The 15,525-nt window shown below is 39.4% G+C and overlaps 1 non-coding gene and 1 pseudogene across 1 annotated transcript; one reads left to right on the plus strand and one right to left on the minus strand.

Annotated features, from left to right (window-relative positions):
- The first annotated feature begins 5,698 nt into the window (after positions 1-5,698).
- On the plus strand, positions 5,699-6,113 carry LOC133047620 (ubiquitin-like protein FUBI; annotated as a pseudogene).
- A 7,100-nt stretch (positions 6,114-13,213) lies between these two features.
- LOC133047910 (U6 spliceosomal RNA) lies at positions 13,214-13,320 on the minus strand. Its single transcript, XR_009690912.1, has one exon. It is a non-coding gene; the product is annotated as a U6 spliceosomal RNA (small nuclear RNA).
- Positions 13,321-15,525: the final 2,205 nt, after the last annotated feature.

Below are 15,525 nucleotides of genomic sequence, written 5' to 3' on the forward strand. Positions count from 1 at the left end.
TTTTCTAATGTCCTTTCTTTTCTCCCTTCTGCATTCCAGTCTCACATTTTCTCGATATACCCACAGAAGTACTCATATGAAATGCATATATAAAAAATTGATTCCTCAGGAAAGCAATCATTAAAATGAAAACAGAAGTTCAAAGTCAAGTTGACTACAAGAGGAAGCACAACTTAAGGTCAGCTTTAGATTATTTCAATAGACAGGTGAAGACAGATAACATCTTAGGAAATTAGAGAGATGTCTTAGCAAGCTAACACATTTATGAATGAAGATCACAAATGCATTTACATTTATGCATTTACAAAATATATCAAAACTTAACATATGAGGGAAATGTGATTTATCAAAAATTCTTGAGTAGCTAGGATGAAGTTTGAATTTATGCATTTATGCATTTACAAAATGAATTCCCACCATGTTCATTTTCTCTCCATCGACTATGATTTGGATATTGGTGAAATGCATTCATTCTTCATTTTAGATGATGTGTATACTGCTGGAAAAAGTGAAAGGTGTAGTGGTTTGTGTGTGGGTTGGAAAAGAATTTCCAGACATGAAGCAGAATGAGAGGAGAATAAAGATTTTTGGAGTGAGAGATGCTCTTAGAACAGTGGGCCAGCTCAAGGGAGGGCCAACTCCTTTCAAAGGCTTGCAGCCAATTTTTGTAGCCTCAAGACAGAGAAAATTCCTACTGGAATGATGGCATTAGGTGACTGGTTATGATGCTCTAGGGTGGATAGCAGGGCTTCCCTGATAGCTCAGTTGGTAAAGAATCTGCCTGCAAAGCAGGAGACCCCGATTTGATTCCTGGGTCAGGAAGATCTGTTGGAGAAGGAATAGGCTACCCGCTCCAGTATTCTTGGGCTTTCCTTGTGGCTTAGCTGGTAAACAGTCCACCTGCAATGTGGGAGACCTGGGTTCGATCCCTTGGTTGGGAAAATCCCAGTATTCTGGCCCAGAGAATTCCATGGACTGTATAGCCCATGGGGTCACAAAGAGTCAGACACAACTGAATGACTTTCACTTTCACTTTCTTTCAGGGTGGATAGTAGGGTGGGTATTTTGCCTAATGTGAGGTCAGGGAACTGGCCAGTTTAGATCCAGAGGCTCATGGCAACAGTGCTATGGGGCTTGGTCAGTTCCAGAGATTTTTAACCTGTGACCTTGGTACAGGGCACCACACATGAGACCTTGGAAGAGGGCTCCACAATAGTTCCTATTGCCAATCTTAATAAAACTTGGTCCTCATCTACATGACAGTCTGTGAACCTCGTTCTCCTACTTTCATAACTGTCTTCATCTCCTTTCCCCCAAATTCCCAATAACATTCCCAATAAGGAATCAGCAGTCACCAAAAAGACTGTGCAAAGTATGAAGAATACAGTAAAGTAAATTGGCCAAAAAGACTTCACAGAATTGAAATCACTTAATAAGACACTCTATTAGTTTGAATTCCTGGAGAAACAGAATCTGTAAAAATAGAAAACTTGATATACTTATATTTAAAGAGATTTCTTTTAAAGAACTTAGTTCAGTCAGTCCAGTCACTTAGTCGTGTCTGACTCTTTGCGAGCCCGTGGACTGAAGCACGCCAGGTTTCCCTGTCCATCACTAACTCCAGGAGCTTGTTCAAATTCATGTCCATCGAGTCAGAGATGCCATCCAACCATCTCATCCTCTGTCATCTCCTTCTCCTCCTGCCTTCAATCTTTCCCAGCATCAGGGTTTTCTCCAGTGAATCAGTTCTTTGCATCAGGTGGCCAAAGTATTGGAGCTTCAGCTTAAGCATCAGTCCTTCCAATGACTATTCAAGAATGACTTCCTTTAGGATTGACTGGTTTGATCTCCTTGCAGTCCAAGGGACTCTCAATAGTCTTCTCCAACACCACAGTTCAAAAGAATCAGTTCTTTGGCGTTCAGCTTTCTTTATTGTCCAACTCTCAACATCCATACGTGACTACTGGAAAAACCATAGCTTTGACTAGATGGACCTTGTTGGCAAAGTAATGTCTCTGCTTTTTGATATGCTGTCTAGGTTTATCACAGCTTTTCTTTCAAGAAAGAAATTTAAGAAAGAAATTTAATTTCATGGCTGCAATCACAATCTGCAGTGATTTTGGAGCCCAAGAAAGTAAAGTCTGTCATTGTTTCCATTGTTTCCCCATCTATTTGCCATGAAGTGATGGGACCGAATGCCATGATCTTAGTTTTTTGGATGTTAAAGGAACTGGCTCACTTGATTATGGAGGCTAAGGGTCCCAAGACCCACAGTTAACGAACTGGAGACCAGGAGAGCTGATGATGTGGTTCCAAGTCCCAAGTACAAAGGCAGGAAATGCCTAATGAAGACAGCCACAAGGACAGAGAGAATAAATTCCCCCTGACTCAGCCTTTCTGTTCTCTTAAGGCCTTCAGTGAATTGTTTGTGGTGCCACACAATGAGGAGGGCAATTTGCTTTATTCAACCTACTGATTCAAATGTTAATCTCATTCAGAAACATCCCTCACAGACACCCCTAGGATAATGGTTAAACAAATACCTGGGAACCCTCTGGCCCAGTCAAGTTGACACATAACATTAATTATCACAGGCACACAATATTCAACAATGTCCATGCTGAGAGAAAGAGAGAGAGATTAAATTAAACTAATGCAGTAATTACGGAGTTTTTAGCCAGAATACTTTATTAAAATCTCAATTTAGATTTTTTTTTTCCTTTTATATGGTCTTCTGCCAATACACACACACACACACACACACACACACACACACAGGCAATTTTGAAAATCCTTTACTCAGCAATTTTTTGGACAGATGGCAGGAACAGTTTGAAATAATTTGGGGCTTTTTCTCCCTTTAGTAAAAGACTGATCGTGTAGAGTAGGCTCTGTTAGCTGCCCAGGATGTGAGGAGAGAAGACAGGAGGATAAGACCGAGCAAAAGAGAAAATGCCCTTACGTCCACTGCATATTTGTCCAGCGGTGGACAGGCCTCAGCAGGGATGCAATTTGATACACAAACTACTGGAAAACAATAAAATACATAATTTTTACATAGAAATAAATGTTGTTGCTGTTATCCAGTCGCTAAGTCGTGTCCAACTCTTTGCAACCCTGTGGACTGTAGCCTGCCGGGCTCCTCTGTCCATGGGATTCTCCAGGCAAGAATACTGGAGTGGGTAGCCATTTCTTTCTCCAGGGGCTCTTCCTGACCCAGGTATCTGACTTCTGCATTGACAGGTGGATCCTTTACCACTGAGCCTCCAGGGAAGCATAAATAAATATATAACATAATAATACAAATATATAAACCAACTATTTTCAGACACTTTACCACAAGTGACAGAGGACTAGGTTTCCTGAAAGCAAAGAAAGAAACTGGCTGAGCCAACAATAGCTCTCTGCCTGGAGGCGTTTTCCAGCAGAGCACAAGGACAATTGTAAGCCCAGGCAGAGGGGGCTATCACCCTGAGCTGTGGAAAGAGAGGACAGTGGCTGTCTGGGTGGCTGGAAGCAGCTGGGTATGTCAGAGATGAAGTGGCTGCACAGGAAGAAAATGGAGAAATCATCATGGGGATACTTAAATATATGGTCTGTTTGCCACACTGAGGCCAGGCTAGAGATGCCCTCCCAAGCTTAAAAACAAGTCTTTAGACTTGAGGAAATGTGACAGAAACTAAAATAGAACTGGAGCTAGCAAAAAAAAAAAAAAAAGAAAGCATTCCCAGTATGATTTCTTCTTTGATCAGTTATTGAAATGCCTAGTTGTAAATTTCCAAACATATGGGCTCTTTTGTTCTCTTTGCCTGGGTGATCTCTAAACTTAATTACACTGTTGAAATAATGTGGTTGGAATGAGATTTGATTTACTGAAATATGTTGCAAATTCACGGCTTCATATGTTATCAGTTTTGGCAACGGATTAACATGTGTTTGAGAAGAATGCAGATTCTCTAACTGTGGTCTGAACTACAGATATCCATTTGCCAGGATACCTGGCTACCTTTAAGACTAAAACATGCATATTTGGACTTTTTAATGTCAATAAAAATCAGTAACTTTACCTTTAGGATATTCTCGCCTCCATTGGTGGGTAGCTGGTAAGCTGGAAACAGGAGAGAAGAACTGTACACTAGCGTTAAGGTCACATGTCCGCATCTGTGGCTGCCTGGTCCCTGGATGCTGCTGGTGCTATTGCAGTTGTAGCTAAACCACTACCTTGAAAACAAAAAACAAAAAAAGTCAAGAGAATTAGAAGGGAGGGGCGCGAGGTGGTAAAGAACTTGCCTGCCAATGCAGAAGACTTAAGAGATCTGCGTTCAATCCCTGGGTCAGGAAGATCCCCCGGAGGAGGGCATGGCAACCCACTTCAGTGTTCTTGCCTGGAGAATCCCACGGACAGAGAAGCCTGGCGGGCTACAGTCCATAGGGTGGCACAGAGTTGGACACGACTGAAGTGACTTAGCATGCACACTCGCCCACAAAGGGGAAGGTAGCTGTAACAAACAGGTATTTCAATGTGGAAACAAAACTGTGAAGATAAACTGAAGATCAGAATGTCTGAAAGTTTCCCTCATTCCAAATTGACCAAAATAGTTTAGAAGAGAACACAATGTACAGAAAGAAGCATAAATCTCCAAAGAGAATTGACTCAGTTTTGTGATTGAGTGATTAGCATGCTAATATTCTGTGGATGAAATTCAGAGGCAAAAAGGAAAGGCATTGACCTAGGAGTTGCCCTGACTTTACAATAGTCCAGGAATCGTCTGTGTGAAGAATGAGACATGCAGGGCTCAGAAAGTTACAAAATTAGAAGGAAAAGACTGAGAAGATGAGAGGATGGAGCCCTGACCAGAAGCTCCTTCTATCCCATAGACCAGGGTCAAGGTTGTCTTGTCTAATATGATAGCAAGGAGTCCACCTGTGGCTATTTAATTTAATTCAAAATTTAACTTTTAATTAAAACTAAAGTTTAATAAAAATTAAATTTCAAAAAAATCAAATTTTCCTTTATCTATTAAATTAAAAAGGGAATAAAATTAAAAATTAATTTCTTCAGTCACACGAACCTACTTGAAGTGCTCAGTAGACTCATACATGTGGACTTCCCAGTCACATACATATGGCGCCAATGGAAAAGAACCCACCTGCCAATGCAGGAGATGCAAGAGATGAGGATTTGATTCCTGGGTTGGGAAGATCCCCTGGAGTGGGTTGCCGTGTCCTTAGGGGATCTTCCCGACCCAGGGATCGAACCTGCCTCTCTTGTGTCTCCTTCATTGGCAGGTGGGTTCTTTATCACTAGTGCCACCTGGGAAGCCCTCAGAGTATCTGGTAGACCTGAAGCCTGGGATAGAAAGTAGGAGAGAAGGAAAGAGACATGGCGGAGGAACCAGGAGTAGAAGCCCTCACAGGACCTGGACCAGGCTTCTGTAACCCTTTCAAACAGCACAGCCACACAGCAGTTTCCAGGCAACCAAAATGAACTTACAATAACTTCCAAATGTTATATTAAAAATAGCAATATAATTGATATCTGTCATAAATATATATAACAGATGAGACATTTAAACAGAAACAAAAGGAAAATGTAACAGAAATCTACAGGAATATTACATAAAATGAAAACATTAAATTCTATCAGAAGAAACTGAGTAACCAAAATATAAGGATTTTGAGAGAAAAACAACAAATAATGACTCTTTCTCAACTCCATCTTCACAGTAGCATCAGTGGTGTCCACAACCCAGTCGCCAACAGGCAGCTGTTTGTCCACGCCTGGGAGCTACACACTCTCAAGGTGACTGGCCAGGAGACGGTCACCCAAATCAATGTGCATGGAGTCTCGTGGAGAGCATCACTTCAGAAGATCAAGTCCTGCTCCTGGTAGCCATGCCCCTAGATGAGGAGGCTGCCCTGGGCCAGTGTGGGATGGAGACTCTGAAGAGCATTCTGGAAGTAGCTGGCCAAAGTCTTGGAGGTGAAGTCCATGGTTCCCAGCCTATGCTGGGAAAGTAAGAGGTCAGAATGCCAAGATGGCCAAACAAGACAAAAAGAAAAGTAAGACGGGCTGGGCCAAGAAGCATATGCAGTACAATCAAATTTTCTGATGTCTCTTGACTCCCCTGATATAATTTGGCTGTGGAGCTGAACTGCAGGTTATCCTGCCACACTTCTGGGGCTGCTAGTAGAAGACATAAGTTTCCTGAGTCAGAGAGAAAGGAAATTTTGTTATTTACATTTTATAACTGCAAATTGCAGTAGCAGCAGTAACATGATTTTTCCCCACTGATTTTTCAAGTTCCAGTTTCCACGGGGTACGTGAGGTAGATTGGATGATATCTGAACACACAGTACATTGCAGTATAAGAAAGCAATCTGGGGACTTGCCTGGTGGCCCCGTGGCTAAGACTTCACAATCCCAACACAGGGGCCCAGGTTTGAGCCCTTGTCAGAGAACTATATGCCACATGCCTCGACTAAAGATCCCACATGCCACAATGAAGATTTAAGATCCCATGTGCCTCAACTAAGACCCGATGCAACCAAATAAGTAAATAAATATTAAAGACAAAGAAAGGAAGGAATTTGGAGATTAAGGAAACCAAATTTTTATAACAGCAAGAGGAAGACCTTATCATTCACTTGACTATATTAGACAGTAAGCTTGTCTGCCTATTGCTCCAGAGGGAAAGGCACAACTCTAACTTCTAGAAGTTTTAGCTAACCTGTGTGCACAAACAGTTGCATCTGGCTCTTTGTGACACCATGGACTGTAGCCCACCAGGCTCCTATATCCATGGAATTTACCAAGCAAGAATACTGGAACGGGTTGCCCTTTCCTCCTCCAGGGGATCTTCCTGACCCAACTCGTGTCTCTTATGTCTCCTGCACTGGTAGGTAAATTCTTTATCACTAGCACCACCTGATCCAGAATTAAAGGCAGTGGGTACTTTGCTCTGGTCCCATCATTTCATGGCAAATAGATGGGGAAACAGTGGAAACAGAGACAGACTTTATCTTTTTGTACTCCAAAATCACTGCAGATGGTGACTGCAGCAATGAAATTAAAAGATGCTTACTCCTTGGAAGAAAAGCTATGACCAACTTAGTCAGCATATTAAAAAGCAGAGACATTACTTTGCCCACAAAGGTCCATCTAGTCAAAGCTGTGGTTTTTCCAGTAGTCATGTATGGATGTGAGAGTTGGACTATAAAGAAAGCTGAGCACTGAAGAATTGATGTTTTGAACTGTGGTGTTGGAGAAGACTATTGAGAGTCCCTTGAACTGCAAGGAGATCCAACCAGTCCATCCTAGAGGAAATCAGTCCTGAATATTCATTGGAAGGACTGATGCTGAAGCTGAAACTCCAATACTTTGGCCACCTGATGTGAAGAACTAACTCATTGGAAAAGACCCTGATGCTGGGAAAGATTGAAGGCAGAAGGAGAAGGAGATGACAGAGATGGTTGGATTGCACCATCGACTCAATGGACAAGAGTAAACTCTGGGAGTTGGTGGTGGACAGGGAGGCCTGGCATGCTATAGTCCATGGGGTCACAAAGAGTCAGATACAACTGAGCAACTGAACTAAACTAAACCTACCTCAAAAACCTGGCAGAAACAAGAGAGATTCATGGAGAATTATCTTTCAACAAATACTTAGTGCTTTTATTTTACAAAATCTTCTTTAACTTGTGACTAAATACATCAAAATAAATCTGTACAATTTTTTGAACCCATTCAGGTTTCAGGCTATTTTTTTTAAGTCATCGTATTTAGAAGGTTCAAGAAAAGAGCAGTTTGCTTGGCATGATGGGATATTTCCAATATTTCCAAAAACCAAGCTCTCTTGTTGAGCAGAGAGTCAGTGACTTCATCAAGACTTCAGTGAGATTATAGAAACATCTGTGGATGTGTCAACTCGGTTAAAGTTTGCAGAGAAGCCCCACATGTAATAGATGTCATTGTCCTCTGCAAGAACAGACCTTTCAAATCGTGAAAAAGAGAGTTTTGGTCTGAAAGACAGAAACACCATATCCTACTTGGTATTAGGTATCCAGTCTGAATTGGTCCTAAAATCATGGAACATTTATCCTGTAAATACAATTAATGTTTGGTGTTTCAACTTCCAACAGAACAGGAAATATATTACATATTTTCAGTAGCATTGAAGCATTAAGAAAGCTGACTACATACATTATGAAAAGACCAAATTAAGCTTTTTTGTAGGAAAATATTTCTATAAAATCATTTACTTTCAGTGTAAACTCTAAATGCAAGAAGTAGCCTGCAGTGGGGAGAATAAGAAGAGACTCAACTAAATGGGCAAATACTTTTAGCTTTGTTTTTTAAGTACCTGAAAAGTTGTTGAGGTTTTCTATTTTATATGGAAGTGTGTCTTTAAAATGTGGAGCCTAATTAACAAGCAATAAAACTATCTTGCCATGTGGTTCTAAAGGTCTTGCTCATTAATAATATAAGAAGAACCTACATCAAGCTAGAAGATGTTGCTACTTCAAATAAATTACACATGATCTTATAATGCAGGGTTTTAATTGAATGTTTGTACCACTTATAATGTCACAGTCTTCAAGATTTCACTTAACAATTGCCATCTGAAACATCTCACATCATCCTGTAAGTCTTAACAAGATGTGTGTGTGTGTGCGTGTGTATATATGTTTGCCTGTTTCCTTTTTAAATAAAAAGATTAGGTTTTTAGACTGGCATAACAAAACATTATTTTCTAGTTTTAATTTTCCTGAAATGACATTAATTATTTATTCCACAGTTATTGAGCACTGGATATATAAAAAATATCATATTTGTCACTGGTATACTAAGATAAATATGTCAGTCTTACACTGGTAAAATTTATGTTGGTAATTGTTTCAGATATGCAAACAGTATTTTCATAAGAAAAATTCTTCCTAGCTTGATCTACATAACTATGAAAAATTTTTTATCAGATAATTTTAGTTTTTAAAGCTAAATGGGTCTTTAAAATTCCTTTAGTATAATTCCTTCAGCTTTAAAATAGGACAAAATGGTCCAGGAAGATTGTTTTTTGTTCAAGTGTCCGTATAACCCTGGAACTAGAAATAATCTCCAAATTCAACTCTAAAGCTTTTTCTGTTGGTAAAAAAATCAGAAACAATATTTAGGGTAGATCATTAAACCTTGAAATATTTGTGGTAAGTAGCAAAGACACCTCCTTTAAATGATTTTCTCATTTTATATAAAGTATGATTTCAAATAAATATGAACAAATTAGATATTATTAAAAATTGTAAATTGCTTTAGGGAAGATCCCCTGGAAAAGGAAATGGTAGCCCACTCCAGTATTCTTGCCTGGAGAATCCCAGGATGGAGGAGCCTGGTAGGCTCCAGTCCACAGGGTCGTAAAGAGTCGGACATGACTGAGAGACTTCACTTTCACTTCTCAATAACATTTTATTTTTAAATTATCAGTTTTTATATTTACCAGTTTACTAAACTACTTTAAAAAATAATTTTAATTAATTATGCTCTACAGATTTCAACTTGCTTATACATATTTATCTTTACTGTATACTTATTTATAGTAATTTATCAATATACATATTTATACTTATTCTGTTTTGTACCCCCCAAAAAAGTATTAAAGGACACATATTTGGAAAGTACTTCAGACATTTAGATGATGGGGAAAAGTCATGAATTCAAATGTACTTACATTTGTATTAATAATTATAAAAATATTTAGCCCAGGGCACATCAGTGCTTTAAAAAAGGGTCATGTGTATGCATGCTAAGTTGCGTCTGACTCTTTGCCACCCTATGGACTGTAGCCCACCAGGATTCTCTGGGAAAGAACACTGGAGTAGATTATCATGCCCTCCTCCAGGGGATCTTCCCAACCCAGGGATCGAACCCTTACATCTTACTTCTCCTGCATTGTCAGGAAGATTTTTTTTACCACTAGTGCCACCTAGGAAGCCCCCCAAAGGGTCAATATCATGTTATATACATCTTCCCTGGTTGGCTCAGGTAGTAAAGAATCTACCTGCAATGCTGGAGACTCGGGTTAGATCCCTGAGTCAGGAAGATCCCCTGGAGAAGGAAAAGGCAACCCACTCCAGTATTCTCGCCTGGGAAATCCCAAGGACAGAGGAGCTTGGTGGGCTACAGCCCATGGGTCTCAAAGTTTCACACATGACTGAGTGACTATCACATCACCTTTTGTCTTCTCTATATCAAATACTGCCACTAGATAATAGCTCTTTTGCTTCTACAGTCCTATGAATAGAACATGAGAGTTTTTGTATTTTTGTTTTCATCAGTAGTTGTTGGAGGCATAGAATATATCTCCCCATTAACAAAGGAAATGCCGGGAGCCAAAACATATTGATTTGTATAAACTAGCTACCAGTTTAGATCATTCAGTCCCCCAAAGGTCTACAACCAGTAATCCATTTGACTGTGTACTTTGAGATTTCATATACTTATATTGGGGGCTTCCCTGATGGCTCAGATGGTAAAGAATCTGACCGCATTGCAGGGGACCCAGGCTCAATCCCTGGGTTGAGAAGATCCCCTGGAGAAGAGAATGGCTACCCACTCCAGTATTCTTGCTTGGAAAATTCCATGGACAGAGGAGCCTGGAGGGCTGTAGTCCATGAGGTCTCAAAGAGTCAGACACAACTGAGTGACTAACACAACAACACACAACATACTTACAGTGATCATTTATCAACTATATCTTACATATAGTATATATGTAAGAAAATATGCATGTTTATAACTATCAATTATACTATCAACTGAGCAAATATCTATCAATACATAATAGATAAAACAGTACAGACCTATACACACATATATATGTTGATCATTTGTTTGAAATATTTACATCTAGGTCCAAAGAGAACTCTAGCAGAGACTATCCAAATTTAGCTTTCAAAAGAGTGGTTAAATTATTCTTTTGCTTGCTAAAGTACATCAGAGATCAATTCCAACATGTGGGGGTGAGTGGTTTTCCCTCCACACCAAGAAATGTACAGGACACAAGCCGGGTTCCCTACAAGTCAACTCAGGGTCTACCAGGAAGTAGCATCTGGTCCACAGGTTAGGGGCTCAGTCTCACAAGATCGCCCTCTATCTCAAAGGCCAATCACAAGCCTAAGTTAACATGTGTGACCAATGGGCTACACACTGATGGTTTCAAGGATCCCTCCCCTTGGATTTCAGATGCTGATTGCAAGTCCAGGTTGTAACCTGTACTTCTGACCAACTCAGCTATAAATCAGAGGTTCCTAGGACCTGATCCCACTTCAGATTCAAGTAATTAGCTAAAGCAACTCACAGAACTCGGGAAACATTTACTTACATTTATCAATTTATAATAAAAAGATGTGATAAAGGCCACAGTCTGACTCTTTGCAACCCTATAGACTATCGCCCGCCAGGCTCCTCTGTCCATGGGATTTCCCCAAGCAAGAATACTAGAGTGGGTTGCCATTTCCTCCTCCAGGGGATCTTGTCGACCCAGGAACTGAACCTGCTTCTCTTGTGTCTCCTGCATTGGCAGGCGAGTTCTTTACCACTGGTGACACCTGGGAAGCCCTCATTACATAGTTAGGGCTGACTAAATAATTGACCATTGGCGATCGGATGCACCTCAGCCCCTCTCCCCTCCCCAGAGGTTTGGTGGGGAAGGTTGGATTCTGAAAGTTCCAGCTCTCCGGTCACATGGTTGGTTCCCTTGACAGCCAGCCAGCATTCTTAGGTTTCCTAAGGGCTTTCCAAATGTCACCTCATTAACAACACAAGACACCTTTAACGCTCTCATCACAGGAAATTACAAGGTTTTAGAATTCTATGTCAAGAATGGGGTCAAGGTCCAAATATGAATTTTTCTTGTTATAAATCACATCATCCCAGTTGCAAAGTACAGTCCGGCACCAGTTTTATGAAAAATTCTTTCCAAGATAAAAAATATATATATATATAGATAGATAGATATAGATATAGATATATATATATACTGATCAGAGGATTAAGATTTTGGAACTAATGTTTTGTCTTTCTCCTGAACTGAACAACATGCTAAAAACAATGCAGAGGGTGATGATATAGATGGAGGTGCTTCCTAGGTCTGGAGGGCAAACTGGGTGACACCTGATGTCAGTGATGTATTGATCCCACAGGAGATACTGTTATACTCAATATCACAAGCTGGAGGTTTAAAAGCTTACATTCTCTACTCAGCAAACAGCTACTATGTACCTACGTGCTAGATGCCTCTCGTTTATTATGAGTGTAGGCATTATTGACTACTGACTTTCCTGCTGGTGCAGTGTATGGGAGTCTGCCTGCCAATGCAGGGGACCTGGGTTCAATCCCTGGTCCAGGAGGATTCTACATGCCACTGAGCAATTGAGCCTGTGTGCCTAGAGCCCATGCGCCACAACAACAGAAACCACTGCAATGAGAAACCTGTGCATCTCAACTAGAGAGTAGCCCCCACTCACCGCAACAAGAGAAAGCCCTCCTGCAGCAACAAAGACCCAGCACAACCAAAGGAGAAAAAATTAACTCTTTTCTTACTTGCAAACTTCCATCCTTCTGTATTTTTACTCTCCAAGCAAACAACTCACACTAGTAATTCCAAACCCTGCTTGCCTTAAGACTTTCCCAGGAGTTGCCATTTCCCAAGGATTCATGTGCCGAGCAAGTAAAACTCTTCAACCAAACCACTCACTTTACTCTTTGTTCAGGAAGACTTGACTTCCTAGGAAATATGTCTAATATTATTGGGTTAAAACACTTTTCAATTTACAACTTTACAAATAAATGTCTTGGACTTCCTTCATTAAGTAAGCTGATACAATGCTAAATTTAAAATTTAGTCCTGCTGCTAGGATAACCAAGTCTTGAAGAGAAAATTATTCCAATATTATAATTCTAATCCCAGAGAATCCTATGTTATTTCCGTTGGTTTGGGTTATTTCAAATACTAACTACACCCTTATTCTGTGACTACCCAACCCCTTGCACTGTAATTCCAACACTTGAGTGGTCATTGCAAAGGTGTGCTTTCATCTCAGTTTCTAGATTAACGATTTTTTGTGTAAGGTGTTAGAAAGTGTTCTAGTTTCATTCTTTTATAAGTGGTTGACCAGTTTTCCCAGCACCACTTGTTAAAGAGGTTGTCTTTTTTCCATTAAAAATACGGAACGCTTCACGAATTTGCGTGTCATCCTTGCGCAGGGGCCATGCTAAGCTTCTCTGTATCGTTCCAATTTTAGTATATGTGCTGCCGAAGCGAGCACTAGATTAACAATTTTATTCAAAATATCACTGTCTTTGCCATATGTTTAAAATCCAATATGGTGTTCCCTAAAATGTGTAACAATTAGAGCTAAGTCTGAAGTGGCCAATCTAAGCATAGGAAACACTCAAAAGACATACAAGTCCAACACAAGAAGCCTTAAAAAATAATTTAGATCATTATTGTATTTGTTTAGGATGAAGCACCATGAAGAAAGGCTATCTTAAAATCCTCTTTACCTATCTCCATCTTACTAGTAAAAAGAAGAAAAAGTGTTAGTCACTCATTCATGTCCAACTCTCTGTGACCCCATGGACTCTACCCCACCAGGCTCCTTTGTCCATGGGGTTTTCCAGGCAAGAATACTGGAGTGGGTTGCCATTTTATTCTCCAGGGGATCTTCCTGACCCAGAGATCTAACCCAGGTCTCCTGCATTGCAAGCAGACTCTTTACTAGAGGTTCATACAAAGCACTGCTTTTAAACACTGCCATCCTCTTCCTCCAAGCTCCCTTTTCAATGCCGTGGGGCTCTTTTGCTGACATCCTTCCTATTATAAGCAGTAGACAAGACCTGCTTCAGAGTATCACTATTCAGTATACAACATCACTGTGAGCCTCACTCCTCTGAATCTCATCACACTAATGTTGAAATTTTAAAAATGCACTATGCTTAAATGCCTATCTATTTCCTCCACTGCACTGGGATGTCTTTAGTATCCCTTGGGATAAGCTGGTGGAAGATACTCAACACATATTACAATTGAATGTCTACTTGTGCCAGGTTACTGTCAGTGGAACACATGTATGTATTCAGTATAGAGATTGTCAACACTTATATTTACTTCAATTTATTAGCTGATGGCATGGAAGATTTACAGAAAGCGGTACCAGCTTGAAGACTTGGATTGAAGAAGCTTAAAACTTTTGCTGCCCAGACAGCTCAGCTTGAAGATTGGTGGAATCTTATTTTTATATCATGAAAAAATACAGGCAGTTGTTTTAATAGTTATTAATGGTAGCTGTCAGGCATGTAATTATTGACTGCGATGAGTCAGACTGGCCATAAAAAACACTTGTGTCCTGAACACAAATGGAAGAATAAAGATCCTGTAATTTTTTTAGGCTCACCAAAGAGAGACTACTAATTAAGTAGTAGAGTGTTTACCTGCAACAACCATTATGGGAAACTAATGAACTTGTTCAAAGGATGCAAACAAGTTCTCACCTGCTCTGTCAGTCAATAATACTGGAAAAAAGCAATTTCCATCACTGTGGGGAACCACAAGTTAATTCAGAAGCCACCAGATTTTAATGAGACTCAAAGCCAATACACTGGGTGGTAAAGTTTAGCCATCCACATTTTGGTCATATATAAGTTGTTTCTTAAATATAAAATATGGCATAAAATTCTACCAGTCTCTACATCATTCATTGTATCTAGCAGAGGAAGGGGAGATAAGAGAGAAAAAAGAAACAGAAAACTGGTCTGTTTTGCTGGGGATATTCTGCACTCAACAAAAAGAAGAAAAAAAAAAAAACTGATTAAAATGAATGAGTTACTCAAAATCTCATTGCTTACTGTATATTCAGTAGTCTTACCAGAAAACGTTAACCATGGCACAGTAATGAGAACATAGCAAGCAAGAAAAGTCTCCTACTCCATGTATATTATTTATGATATATTAGTACTCTCAAATGTATAGCTGTTTCTGTAAAAATATATTGTTTTTCAATAGAAAACTATAAAATTATATTCAAAATAACTAACACTGAATTCTGTGAATAGTTGTGATTATTATAAAATGAAGTGATATAGAACAATAGATTTATAGCTAGTTATTATTATGTTATTAAAGAGAATAAATTCATTATATTGTTACAGGCAGGAAAGACAAAAAAAAAAAAGACATCTAAAAAGTGCAATTGGGAAGGAAAACTTGGAAGCTTTGATATTTGTCTTGGGACCAAAAGCAACAAAAGAATTTTATCCAAAGCAAAGTAAAAAACTGGTTCTTGGATGAATTTCTTTCCTGTACATCTGAAAAGTATCAATAAGAGCATCTACAAAACAGTCACAAAATCATTAATAAGATTCCTTTTAACATAAGATTGAGTCTGTATTTCAGAAAGAATATTTTTTTTTTTTTAATTTTTTTTTATTATTATTATTATTTTTTTTTTCCAGTGGGTTTTGTCATACATTGA

This window comes from Dama dama, chromosome 27 (assembly GCF_033118175.1).
Source record: "Dama dama isolate Ldn47 chromosome 27, ASM3311817v1, whole genome shotgun sequence".
Classification (NCBI taxonomy): Eukaryota; Metazoa; Chordata; class Mammalia; order Artiodactyla; family Cervidae; genus Dama; species Dama dama.